The 13,826-nt window shown below is 45.7% G+C and overlaps 1 protein-coding gene across 1 annotated transcript in view; it reads right to left on the bottom strand.

Moving 5' to 3' along the window:
• Positions 1 to 13,826, bottom strand: part of MRPS5 (mitochondrial ribosomal protein S5) — a 109,829-nt gene that overhangs the window by 75,139 nt on the left and 20,864 nt on the right. The gene's annotated exons all lie outside the window — the stretch shown is intronic.

Consider the following 13,826-nt stretch of genomic DNA (forward strand, 5'->3'; position numbering starts at 1 on the left):
CTGACAATCTGCACCCCAGGGTACTCAAGGAGCTGGCGAGCGTCATAGCCCAGCCCCTGGCACGGATCTCTGAAAACTCCTGGCCTCTGGTGTAGTGCCCGAAGACTGGAAGAAGGCCAATGTGGTGCCCATCTTCAAGAAAGGGAGGAGAGTGGATCCGGCTAACTACAGGCCCATTAGCCTGACTTCTATCCTGGGGAAGATCCTAGAAAAGTTTATTAAGGAGGCCATCCTTGATGGACTGGCCCAGGCTAACATCCTAAGGAATAGCCAGCACAGGTTTGTTGCGGGTAGGTCTTGTTTGACCAGTCTCATTTCCTTCTATGACCAGATGACCTATCACCTGGACGAGGGAGAAGAGATTGATGTCATATATCTTGACTTCAAAAAAGCTTTTGATCTGGTATCCCATGATCACCTCTTGGCCAAACTGGCCAGCTGTGGCCTTGGCTCCACCACGATCCGCTGGCTGGGAAACTGGCTCCGTGGTCAGACCCAGAGGGTTGTAATTGATGGCAGTCACTCATCATGGTGCCCTGTGACCAGTGGGATCCCTCGAGGCTCTGTCCTTGGACCCATACTGCTCAACATCTTCATTAATGATGTGGACATTGGAGTCAGGAGCGGACTGGCCAAGTTTGCTGATGACACCAAACTTTGGGGCAAAGCATCCACGCCAGAAGACAGGCGGGTGATCCAGGCTGACCTGGACAAGCTCAGCAAATGGGCAGATGAGAACCTCATGGTGTTTAACACCGAAAAATGCAAGGTTCTCCACCTTGGGAGGAAAAACCTGCAGCATCCTTATAGGCTCGGCAGCGCTACGTTGGATACCACTACAGAAGAAAGAGACTTGGGGGTCATCACTGACCACAAGATGAACATGAGCCTGCAATGCGATGCTGCGGCTAATAAAGCTCCCAAAATGCTGGCTTGCATCCATAGATGCTTCTCGAGCAAATCCTGGGACGTCATTCTCCCCTTGTACTCGGCCTTGTTGAGGCCGCAGCTGGAGTACTGCGTCCAGTTTTGGGCTCCACAATTCAAAAAGGATGTGGAAAAGCTTGAGAGAGTCCAGAGAAGAGCCACGCGCATGATCAGGGGTCAGGAAAACAGATCTTACGATGATAGGCTAAGAGACATGGGACTTTTTAGCCTGGAAAAGCATAGGCTCAGGGGTGATCTGATGGCCACCTATAAGTTTATCAGGGGTGACCACCAGGATCTGGGGGAACGTTTGTTCACCACAGCGCCCCAAGGGATGACGAGGTCGAACGGTCACAAACTCCTGCAAGACCGTTTCAGGCTGGACATAAGGAAGAATTTCTTTACGGTCCAAGCCCCCAAGGTCTGGAACAGTCTGCCAGCGGAGGTGGTTCAAGCACCTACATTGAACACCTTCAAGAGTAAACTGGATGCTTATCTTGCTGGGATCCTATGACCCCAGCTGACTTCCTGCCCTTTGGGCAGGGGGCTGGACTCCATGATCTCCCGAGGTCCCTTCCAGCCCTGATGTCTATAAAAGGGCACAGACAATAATTATTTTCATGTTTAGACAAAGACACAAAAACAAGGCTGTCCCAGAGGCACAGGACCAGATAAGGGGGAAGCCTTGTTCAGAGGCAAACCCCAGACCAAGGTAAAAGAAGGAAAAAAACCACACCTGTTGTAGGGGTCTGGAGGAGCGAGGAAGCTCGTAGTGGAAAACCGCCCGTGCAGTTTATCAGCTGCACCCATCTCCAGCTGGGGCCAGGTGACATCATGAAGAGACACCACCCGGTGAAGAGAAAAATCAGCCCCAAAAGTGCAGGAGAGAGGACACCGAGGATTGGAGGAGTAGCGGGAAACTGCGGGATGGAGAGTGTCCAGCTGCTGTGATAGGCAGCCGCAGCAGTGACAACTGGAGCAGCAAGGGATCCCTGAGCCGGGGAAGACCGGCAGGGATCAAAAGAGCCGGCAGGGAGGCTGGCAGAGGCTGTGTCAGCAGGAGCTGCGAGGGACCCACGTGCCAGAGAAGACTGGCAGGGAATCAAAGGAACCACCAGAGAAGTCAGCGGCGGCTACAGCGAAAGCCAGTGTGGAAGCTTCCTTCAAAGGTAACAGGTGCCACGGCTCCAGGGTGGAGGCAGATTCTGGAGGGAAGGGGAGAGAGACCCTGGCTGGGGTGAAGGCACAGACCCCGACCCAGAGGGCGTGCTAGCCTAGGGGTGTTAGGGGCATTAGGGGCTAGGGGAGTATGGGACTCTCCCTGTGGGTGCTCGTCTTCCTTTTGTTCTCCCTTTTGCCATGCTTCCCTGGTAGTCGTGTTGTTAGTTTCATTAATTTGTTTCACATCGGGTCTTTCCAGGGCAAAGGGTTTTTGGTGAGGGTATCGCCTGTGTTACCCTTTTAAGGCTTATCTGTTTCAGTTCCCTGGTGAGAGCAGATTAGTGGAGCTCTTAGCACCAGGCTAGGGTAGATGGGATTTCGTCTAAGGGTGAGAGAGGAACCACATGAGAACACAGTGAGGGCCAACGGCATCAGACACAGAAGGCTCAGGGCGAAGAGGACAAGCCCAGAGGCCAAGAGTCACCAGACCCTCTGGGTCCAGCTAGGGCCCAGGTTGCTTGTCTGCAAGAGGAGACGTGGGGACCGGGGAAGACATCAGCAGGGGATAGCTGCAAAAAGATTCGGAGGCTCATCTCAAAGGCTGGCGCGTGGTCAGGGTACAGGGGAGGTTGGAGCCCCGTGAACGTCCTCCAGGACAGTTGACTCTGGAGGCATCCTCAAAGGGGACCCCCTTCACTGAAGGAACATTCAAAGTCATGGCAGGTGAGTTTGGGGGTCACCCTGAAGGTAGCCGAGGTACCCTTTGGTTTCTGCACCAAGGTCCCTGGTGAGCAAGGTCAGAGGCTTGGGCAAAGGCGGTGCGAGAGCAAACAAACCATCGAGAGGAGACAGGCACAAAGGTTTTGCATATACATCTTTGACACTTACCAACTGCTGTTGTATGACCCCCCACTGCTGCAGTATTGACGTTGTTGATAACTACTTTTATTACATGATGTAATGCAGATGCACATACCACACAATAAAGTTGCTTTCCCTCCCCGCAAGAAGGCTAGAATCCAGAACAGGAGATTGACAGGAAACAGTCAGATGACTGCTACAACTTGTGAGAAATATGTAAGCCTCTTCATCAGCAATGACCGGGTAAATTACCTCAAATGCCCCCAAAAAGTATTCCAAAAAAACTCAACCCATATACAAGTCATTACTTGAAACACGGAGCAAGATGCCTATAAGAATTTGTAGTAGGATATATAACGTTTCATCTTTATGTAACTAGTACTGGTTTCACTGGGGTCTTGTTGATTAACAGTTAAGAAATGTAAGAGTTTTCTCCCAGGATCAATCCAAGAAATTGAGATGAGCTCCCCAAGAATTAAGGACAATCGCAATCACAAACTTTGCATGCAAATATTTTTTCCCCTTCTCTTTGCTAACAAAGACAAGGCAACAAGTAAGTGCACAGGCAACTTTGAAAAGAAAACTTTCCAGTCCAGAGCCGAGGTTCCCAAGTTTTTTCTTACTGCATACCCCCTTCCAGCTTTATCAGCTGTCTGTGTACTCCTACTAGCGTATGTTTTATATTTTAACCCCTTAAATGCCATTTATTATTATAAAGAAAATTAAAGCTGTCATTACACAATTTCTCCCCTCAGAGATGTCTTGCATACTCCCAGGGGTACGCGTACCATAGTCTGGAGACCTTGCACTAGAGGAAGGTGCTCAGATACTACTGAGGCAGGCACAATATGTGAACCTTTACAGAATGGAAGCAGCATTACCAGTTGATTATTTAGAGAGCCACGTGAAATGTGTCTATTTACTCAAACTCCTAGAATGGGCTTACATATCACATCATCACAACTGAAGCCTTATTAACAGGTAATCCAAGTGGGTATTTGGTACCAAGGACTGCTCATTCAGTATTTGTGTTCTGGACAAAAAAGATTTTAGTCTCCAAAATGGTTAGTATCACACTGGCCACGAATAATTTAAAATTCTCAAATCTTTCTATAATTGAACCTGCTAAGATTTTTAAAAAAGGTAAAAAACCCCCATGCATTTAATAATTCTATTTTATTACAATTACGGTACCTACTACACAGGCTGACTATTACTGAGGGAGTTGGACCATTTATTTTTAAGCGCACAAATTTTCTAAGGCTATTAGACTGGCCTTGTAACAATAACATATGGCATCAGAATGCAACGCTGAGCCCTGATATGATTCAAGGAACCTATCTGGCAATCAAGTCATTGATGCACACAGAGTAACAGAATGCCTGAGTAAAACAGGGCTTTTAAAATTCTTCAGTGCCAGAAAAGCTATATTCAAAAGAAGATTACTCTCACACGACAAACTTACTAACCAAAGTAGTTTGTTATGGTTCCAAGTATTAATAATTTTTTGCAAAGCTGGTTATATCGACCTGGACTTGGACATACTGCTCTTTCAAAACGTATCTACTGTGCATCATTTCTTTAACTAGTGCTCACATTCTTTTTATATGACAGGTCTGGATGTACCTTAGTCACCCTTGCACCAGATATTATGTTTGTTAACTAGTCTCACTTGGCCATTAAATAAGAAGTTAATTGTAAGTCAAAAATTACAAAACTAGTATATCGCAGCAATGGCAATCAAAGAACTGCTGCCTGTAAACCTTACCACACACTTCAAACTTCTACAAAAGGCAACATTTTCAGTGACGGGATTCTTTTTTTTTTTAAGCATAGTATTAAGCATGTAAATCAAACTACTGTAGATACAATAGTGAACTAACATTCAGAATTATGATAGGGTGTTACATTATTGAAACATTTAAAGTGCTTTATTTTGCTGAATCAGCTTATTGTTGAGTATTTGACAATATTAAAAAACACTCTGTCTTAGTACTTACAGTTTAACTGGTTGAGTTGCAGACATTTCTCTTATGGGAAGAATTAGCACTCAGGCATATTTCATAGATTTCATAGACATTAGGGCTGGAAAGGACCTCAGAAGATCATCAAGTCCAGCCCCCTGCCCGAAGGGCAGGAAGTCAGCTAGGGTCATAGGACCCCAGCAAGACAAGCATCAAATTTACTCCTGAAGTTGTTCAATGTAAATGCTTGAACCACCTCTGATGACAGGCTGTTCCACACCTTGGGGGCTCGGACAGTAAAGAAATTCTTCCTTATGTCCAGTCTGAAACGGTCTTGCAGTAGTTTATAACCATTCAACCTCTTCAAACCTTGGGGCACTCTGGTGAACAAATGTTCCCCCAGATCCTGGTGGTCACCCCTGATAAACTTATAGGTGGCCACCAGATCATCCCTGAGCCTACACTTTTCCAGGCTAAAGAGCCCCATGACGCTCAGCCTGTTGTCGTAAGGTCTGTTTTCCTGACCTTTGATCATGCGTGTGGCTCTTCTCTGGACTCTTTCAAGCTTTTCCACATCCTTTTTGAATTGTGTAGCCCAAAATTGGATGCAGTACTCTGTAGTAAGCCCTGCACCTGCTTAAAGTATCATTTAAACTGTGTTTATATAAAAAAGGTACCATAAAGGTTTCCAGGCATGCAGCAAATCTGGTAGTTTAAATAGTATTTCAAAACTGTCTTAGTATAACAAACACCTCCATCATGGAGTTCTCTGTATAATATCCCTAAATCCCCAAAAACTCAGAGCAAACCCAACATAAATCAAGGGCTATTCCAAATCAATGATTCTTAAATACAAGAGAAAAAAAAAAAAATCAAAGAAAAAAATGGACTCATGGGATGAACTAAAAACATGTATAAAACTCCACTCTGGGAACCGTTTTTACGGTATCTATTGCCATAATCAGGGATACTCAACCCTCAGCCCAAGGGCAAAATACAGCCTGCAGGGCCATATCACTTGGCCCACAATGCTGCCCATGGGTCCAAAAATTTGGTAGCAGGGAAGAAGTGGCAGCGTTATTTCCTGCTCCCTTGCTGCCAAATTTCCAAACCTATGGCCCAGTGTGCAAGTCTGGGTGTGCCGACTGTTCGGCATGGAAGCAGGATCTGGGCAGTGCAGGGCCTGATTCTGGCGATGACCCTATGGATCTGGCCTGCAGACTGGCCCCATGCCACTCATCTGGCCCATGGCACAAAAGGTTGAGCACCACTGGCCATAACCAAAACTTTATTATATTTCTGCTGAACTGCAGGGCTCTATTTTCAAGAGTCTGAAGCTATAGACTGTAATTCAGAGCTCTGGGAAGATTTCTGCAGCTGTGCAATGGGTTAGTATATAGAATAATATTTCAGTAAGTTGAAGCAGTTCTGTACATTAGAATCATTATATTAGTGTGCCAAAAAATTATCACTAAAGTGCACTCAAAGAAGTAATGCACCTAATTAAAGTTCCATCCACTGCAAAGAAAATAGCTGAACAAAGAGCAGAAGTGTTGGTGCAGTAGTATCTGAGAAGAGGGGGCATTTATATTTTAAACAGCCCCAGCCTCTTCTAAAGAAAGGAGTGAATCCCTATTTCCAAGTAGTTCCAATGGACAGTTCTAATGACTGGTAATAAAGCCTGAGATTCTCTTTATGCATATCTCTGAAATCTCTGAGCATCCCTTTCTGATGCCCCAGATATTTTAGGACTCTGAATAAGCTTCCTCAGCTATCTCTTTTCCCTTTATCAGCTCCCCATAATTACTCCAAAGTTCTGCCTCAGTTTCCTTTTCAACAGTTGTGAGGTTCTTATTTCCTTCCTTATCCACACAGTAACTTGTTTCTTCTTTACTTGGTATCAGGCATCCTGTTTTCACAGGTCCACCTGTCATACCATCTGCTCTCTCCCACATGAATCATTACCAGGGACCCAGGTTTTCTGCTCGCCATAGAAAAACACAGATTTTCTTTTAAAAGACGTGGGAAACAGCGGGTTTCCCCTTGCAGGCTGGCAGAGTTCCAGCCCGCAAGGGGCTGCTTGGGGTTGGGGGAAGCAGGAGATGGGGTGCCATGGGCATATGTGCATGCGCACACCTGTACATGGCCAGCAGTACAGTCAGGCAGTGGTGGAGAGCAGCTCCCCCAGCTGCCTGCAGGTAAGTCTATGGGGTGAGGGGATATGGGGGGCAGATTGAGGCCCCCACAGTGATGTGGGGAGTGAAGCAGGGTTGGCAACTGGATCTGGGGCTGCTGTCCAGTTGGGGTGGTGTGCGGGACCCAGGGCTTGGGGCCAGGGTGAGAATATGCAGCTGCAGGACCTGGCTTGGGGAGTGGGAGGGAGCCACGGGTGGCTTGAATAGGGGGCAGCAGGGGGCTAGCTCCCTGCTGCTGCATGTATTCCTGAGGACAGGGGTATAAAGGGGCATGTGCCCCACCCGGATTCGTGCGCAGGATGGGGGCAGGATGCATATTGTGGGCTGGGGGCTCCCTGTCCTGTTGCTCACCATGGGAGAAAAGAAGCCCTTCCCCCTCTCCCCCACGTTGCTGCCAGCCGGAGCCTGTACCTGGGCTGCCCTACCAATCCTCTCCACTGCTGTCGCTGCCATCTACAGGCCACCCAGTAGGGCAACAGTGGCAGTGCAGAGAAGTGTCAAGGACAGCCCAGTCACAGGATTCGGGAGGCTGCAGCAAGAAGCACCCGGCAGCAGCAAGGGGGAGGGGGCACTTTTCCCCTGCGCTGAGCAGCAGCCTATGCTCAGCATGGGCAGGCAGTGTACAGCGGATGCGGGGCAGGCTGGGGCAGGGACCATGTGCAGGGGTTCCAGCTGGCTGGAGCTGGTCCACTCGCCATGCTGAGTCTAGTGCAGGCATGGTGTGGGTTGGGGTTGGGGCTGTGCTCATGGGTTCCCGTCAATACTGTGGGGCTGGGCCAGCAGCGGCAGCAGTTGGAAGAAGCTGCTGCCACCTGTGCTGCCTAGAAAGGCAGTCCAGCTATGGAGCTGCCCCAGCCCCACTGCATGCCCATGGAGTGGCAGGATGCCCCATGGGATGGATGGCGCCTGGGCCAGACGGAACCAAAGGTACACTGCCATGGGCTGGACAAAGTCCCTTCAAGGGCCAGATGTGCCCTGTATTTTGTCCACCCCCACTTTAAAGCCTTAGGTTCTCTGAACTCCACTTTTCCCATCCCCAAAAGTCATATTACTCGAGTAAAAGGTGTGAAGTACAGTGTTATACAGATAAACTCTCTTGGAACCAAATCTTACAACTCACTTAACCAATTACACTGAAAAATTCTTAAGTAAATGATTTATATGTCACCTCTAATTGACTATGAAGTGTTTATTTTCAAGGACAATACTTATTAAAATAGCTAGAGGCAGCTTCATTGTCAACTGAAATGTCTTATCCCAGAACAACAGAAGCCAACCATCAAACAACTTACTTTATTTCCTTCCATAATCTGGTAGTAATAACCCCAAAATTGTTTGCAGATCTCTCTGTGGAACACTGAAGAAAAAAATAAGCACAGAGCTACCCTTCAGATGATTTTCAAGAACTTACTCAACTGCATCTAGACCAATAACTCTTCTTGATTAGTTCAGTCCCCAAAGCAACATTAACTAGCAAGCTTAAAAGCTACAAGCCTTTAATGGTGAAGCTCACTCACAGGTTTTTTATAGATGTTTGCAGAAAATCCTCAAATACTTTAATAGGATGATTTTTTTCTGATTCTAAAGACAATATCACATAGTTATTACTAAGTGCTTGCAATGCCTTGTTTTGAGAGAAAAACAGTTTCATAATATAAATGAGAATAGTGGGTTTTGTTTCCCAGAAGAAAATAAAATAATTGTCTATTAATATTGAAAAGCCTATTTATAGCATAAAAGGTAGTGAAAATATTTTTTAAGATTCAGTGAGTTCATCCCAAACTATATGCCCTGTTCCTGAATTGCAACTTTTTCCTGAGGAAGCTCAACCAGGCAGCCATGACCCTCCAGCTGGTCTCAGCTTGCAAATTGTAAAGCATAAGACTGGGAGACCTGAGTCACAGTGCTAGACCTGGCACAGACTTCCTGCGTGACCCTAAGTAAGTCACTTAATCTCAATGCCTTGGTTTTCTCATTTGCAAAACTTGGAATACTTACCTCCCCAGCAAGAATGTAATGAGGTGTAATTGACACTTGGGCTTCCTCAAGTGGAAAGGGCTATAAAAACGCAGAAGTAAAAACCTGAAAAATCGGCAAGATTTTTTCTTTTTAAAAAGCATATCCAAAAAGTAGTTGCATAAAACCTTGTTACATTCCTCTGCAACGCTACTTTCTGCCTCTGAGGGCCTGTTTTACTGCATGACTTTGGAGAGCTTTGAACATATGATCTCTGGAAATGTCTCTTGCTGTTGCCCTTATAAGCAAACCACTGCATTCAAATACTGAAAGGTTTGTCAAGTAAAATGCACACCACTAAATTACACAAAAATTGCTCCTGGTGGCACCTTAGTCCTAGGAAATGGCTGGGAGAGCTGCTGGCCATTCAGAGTGTTTAACCTAGTTCAGGATTACTGCAGGATCGTGAGGCTCTTAGATATTAACGGGGATGAAACAACTGTTTAGACTAGGGGTGGGTAAATATTGGTTGAATCTGGCCCACCAACTAACAGGATCTGGCCTGCAGGCGGTGCCTGCCAATTGACTGTATCCAGAGTGCGACTGTTTCCACAATGCTTCACATGGGGCTGAGCCCCTCCTTGCGAAGCCAGCGCTGCATTCTTGCCTGCACCTCCTGGCCCCAGCCAGCATGCACAGCTTCTGGTGGGGCTGCTCCTGGTGCGGCTCCAGCTGACCAGTTGCTGCTTGGCTCCCCTTGCCTCCAGCGGTGGCTTCTCCTCCTGCTTCGGCTCAGCAAGACGAGCAGCCACCTGTGGACAGCTGTGTGGGTGGAAGGTGGCCAGGAACTGGGGCCAGAGCCCTGTGTGTGGGGCAGGAGCCATCTGGAAAAACCTTCCTTCCCACCCAGAGTAGCGCAGCAGGGACAGGAGGAGGCTGAGATCTTGGGGCAGTTCCAGTGCAGGGCCAGGGGCCAGGGCAGAGCCATAATCTGCTCCCTGCACATCCCTGCCCATGGAACCCATGCCCACGGCAGGGGCATGCGGGCAGCAAATTGCGGGTCTGCCCAGGGCCCTGGCCCTGCACTGTCACCACCCCGCAATCCCATGTCATTATCCCAGCCTCTCTTGCCCAGACTCCTGTGATCCCAGCCTCATTCCCAAACCACTCCCCACCTGTGGCCCCATGCCACATAGGGAGTTTTGGCAAGTTTTGTTGGGGAAGGGCAGGGGGCGCGGAGGAGGAGGTGCTGACCTAGCCTTCAACAGTTCATCAAAACTCCGTATGTGACCCAAAGGCCCAAATGATTACCCACCCCTGATGTAGACCTTGGCTGGATGAGTGGTACAAGGCTTGTCCACAGGCTGGACCCATGAGGTTGGTGCCTGGATTGGGCTGCACTACTGCCCAGATTTTGCCTGGTACTGCCTAGACTAGCCTATAGGGCCATACTATTTGGCCTGCAGGGCTCACCACAGGTATGGAAATTTGGCAGCAGGGGAGTGGCAATTAATAGTGCCATGATACCCCTGCTGCCAAATTTTCCTTCCCATAAGGAGCTCTGTGGGCCAAGTGATAAAGTTCCACGGGTCAGATCTGGGCCAGAAGCTGAGCACCCTTGATTTAGACATGAACGCTAGACTTGCCTCAAACCTCTGTCTGTCTGAAATGTGCCTATAACAACATAAAAGTCAGCGTTTAAGTCCTCCTACTTTATGGCTGTGCAACTTCTCAACAGTTGGGAGCCAAAGGCTCCCCCCCAGGCCATACAACGCACAGGTTTTCACTGTGCACCCTTCCCCTGCCCCCTTATGCACTATACTGAACTGACTGACATAGTTTAGGTATGGTTGCTAGCAGGCTTTCAACAGAGGCTGACTCTACAATTGGACCATTGTTCCTACATTATCCATAGGAAACCGTCTCCACTATACTGCAGACAACTTCCTTATGCTCAGGATTTATTTACCATTAATTATAACAATGGTATTGTTTTATGCTATTATGGAAAAATATGCGACAGTTGGAAAAGAGTCATGCATAAAATGATGCGGCTTCCCTACATATCATACTTCATGTTGCTACAGAATGTTTCAACTAAAGGTTTCAAATTTTCAGAAACACTGATTCAGCAATTTATCTACAGGGACTGTTATGACAAGGGGGGATTCTCAACAAAACAAAATAAGGGTTAAACCATGATCCAAATACTGACCAAGTCAAGCCTTTCTAGTTAGGTCTTTAGATTTGGCACTGATAAGAATGAAAATTGCTACAAATTCTTTATCCTGCAAAATATGCAATATTACTTCTACATTGGAACTTAAACAGAATCCTGAATTTGACTGGCAGATGATGTGTTCATGCTACAGTTTATTAAAAAGTTACTGTCATTGGCCACGTTACAAAGAAGATTGTTAAATTTTCCAGCTAAACTCATTTGTTTTTAAGTGGAAAGTGACAAGGAGATAGCCTCTCTGACACCAATAATAATATGGACCACACATACCAGAATGAATACACACTGATAATCTATGAAAGACAAAAATATCCAATTACCTGTGGGTGCACAATTCTCGCAAGATAACCACTCTCACTCCAATCTCTCAGTTCTAATCCTCAAAGGGAATTTACAAAACACCTTCAGTAGACAAGCCTATGAACTTCAATCTATAAACCTACTGGATACAACAAATCATGGACTAAATATAGATATTGGATTTCATCTAATAACCCCAGGTCACCTATTTTCATTTTACTAGTGACATTTTCACACCTTCTCCCCCTCCTTCCCCCAACTACCTATTTCATACCTATTGTCTCCCATTCCTTTTGAAACTTACTGCCACACATTTGCATTTTTACACACCTGCATTTTGGCTTCTATTCTACCCAGGAAAGCAAACAAAACACTAAAAGACTTTCCCTATGCCTGAAGAAGGGCATTTGTGCCTGAAAGATTGCAAAGAACAATTTTTCCAACTACTTAGTTGGTTTAATAAAAGATATCACATCTACCCACAGAACCCTGTCTGCTATGGTCCTGGGATTTGGCTGAAAAAAGGTGCATGCATGGTGAGGGATGGGGGAGACTGGCCCTGGTTGGGGAGACTGGTATGCACCCCAGACCAGCCACATGCATCTCCAGACATGTGACATATAGTGCATGAGGTTGGAGCCAGGATGCATGCTGCAAGCAACACGCAAACTGGTCCAGGGTCCACACTGCAAATGGCACCTGCTCTGGATCAGTCCTGTGCACAGAATCTGGCCCATCCGGCCCACAGACTGGCTCTGAACCCTTCATCTGACCTGTGGGGCCAAATGAATTTGATACTTCTGTCTGAAAACGACCACCAGTGAAATCTTACTATACACCATATTCGTCACTTACAACACACACACACCTTTTCTTTTTTTTTCTTAAACAGCTTCTGGAAATTGGAACGTGCATTACATACAAGGATATACGGTAATAGCTGTTTTTGCCGCTTAAGGTTTGGTTGGGTGAAAACAAATGTAAAGTCTGCAAGCAATTCTCTGAGCAGAACAATAAGCAGGCTCAGATCCATAGCAGCTCCCACTCAATTACTGACTACAAAAATCTTTTTTTCTTCATTCTGCCTTTGAAAGACAGGGTACGCATTTTATTCTGGGCAGTGTTGTATGTGATAAAATATAATAAGTCACAAAGTGTACATGTTGTTTAGTATCACCGCTGAAATTTAACTCTCTTTTTTCTAGATTTTAACTGCATTCTTAATTTGAATTCAACATAGTTATACACATTTTATTATTATTAGTTGCATGATAAGTCAGTCACCGTCTTTCTTCAATGGAACAAGTACTGACCATCTGGAGCAGTCATACTTAGTTTCCCCCCCCAAATTTTCCACTTCTTTTAATATGGAAAAGAATTATTAAGCTTTTCAGAATTCTGCTCCTGAATTTGGACAAGGGAAATGTATCTAGATAAAAATGAGAGTTAGTTCAAAGGAATCTCATCTAAATGGAGAGAGATTTAAAATGTAATCTTAATTTAAAAAAATGTGAATACCAGAACTAATGTCACCATTAAAGAACCCAAATACCAAGTTTTTTGCCAATATATTTCCTTTCAGTAAGCAAAGCATCCACATTTAGCAATTTTATATTCAAAATAATTTTATAATATTGTTCTAAATTACTCCTACATGATTTTTAGACACAAGACTTAATAACTATCAACTCTAAAAATCAAATGATTCTTATGTACTGGGAAATTATTTTTTTTTAATGTTATACTTTTTCCCATGTCCCTTAAGACTGACTGATACAAAAATTATTGCAACCAGAAAACTACAATTTAAGGTAGCACAGTGATACGCAAGACAGTAATCTGGATACACACTTGGATACTTAAGCAGGTGTAGCAGTTCTACTAACCGATGCAACCATAGAGGTTGTTGGGGGGGGTGTCGAGCAGTTTTACCATGCAGGCTGCAGCCCTTCAGTGTTACCCACAGTTGTAAGCAAAACACTACCTCAGTCCCTATGCTTTAACCAATTTGGCGGTGATTGTTTAGAGCTCTGATTCCATATCTTGTACTTTTTCTTGAACTACTTTCCAGCGGCAGAAATTTTATCTGCGGACTAATATGGCAGTGTATTTTTTTTCTGCAGATGTCACATAACACCTTTTTCTGTAAGGTCTGCAAGGAGGAAGTGTCCTCCTGAACATAATCAACTGAGCTTTTCTCTATGCATGTCTCACATTCCAAAA

This window comes from Crocodylus siamensis, chromosome 1 (assembly GCF_052110815.1).
Source record: "Crocodylus siamensis isolate JL-2025a chromosome 1, ASM5211081v1, whole genome shotgun sequence".
In the NCBI taxonomy this organism is placed as follows: Eukaryota; Metazoa; Chordata; order Crocodylia; family Crocodylidae; genus Crocodylus; species Crocodylus siamensis.